We start from the raw sequence: 595 nt of genomic DNA, 5'->3' as shown, positions 1-595 counted from the left end.
ATAAGGTAAATTGTAGAAGGCAACTGATTATAAATGAGTTGTCATTTGTTTCTTTCTTGCATTCAGTCCAACAAATGAAAACATCTCGCTATAAGGTTTATGCTAAGTTTTTTCTTGTAAAATATTAGTTCAATATTAGTCATTCTTTAGACTTTACATTATCACTATTATATTTTTAGAAGGTATAATGTCAACTTTTTCTTTTGCAAATCTTTAAAAGACCAAAAGATTTAATTTTTAATTTGTGTTATTCGATAAACTCTTAAATAATTGTAAATATTAACAATTTTCATAAGTTTCGATATAAGTCCGGACAAAATAACAACAAGACATCTAAATAAAATTCCTTCATTTGTTAAGCTAACTAAATGGGAATAATATTTATTATTTAAAAAAAATCTTAAACTATATTTTATAACTCAAATAAAATATCTAATAATATATATGTAATATTCAAAATTTGTGTATTCATTAAAATAGATACACGCGCAAAGCGCGTACCCTAATATATATATATATATATATATATATATATATATATATATATATATATATATATATATATATATATATATATATATATATATATATATAT

This window comes from Nicotiana attenuata, unplaced genomic scaffold (assembly GCF_001879085.1).
Source record: "Nicotiana attenuata strain UT unplaced genomic scaffold, NIATTr2, whole genome shotgun sequence".
NCBI classification, from domain to species: Eukaryota; Viridiplantae; Streptophyta; class Magnoliopsida; order Solanales; family Solanaceae; genus Nicotiana; species Nicotiana attenuata.
The sequence above is the reverse complement of the archived record's forward strand: the minus strand, read 5'-3'. Positions refer to the sequence as shown.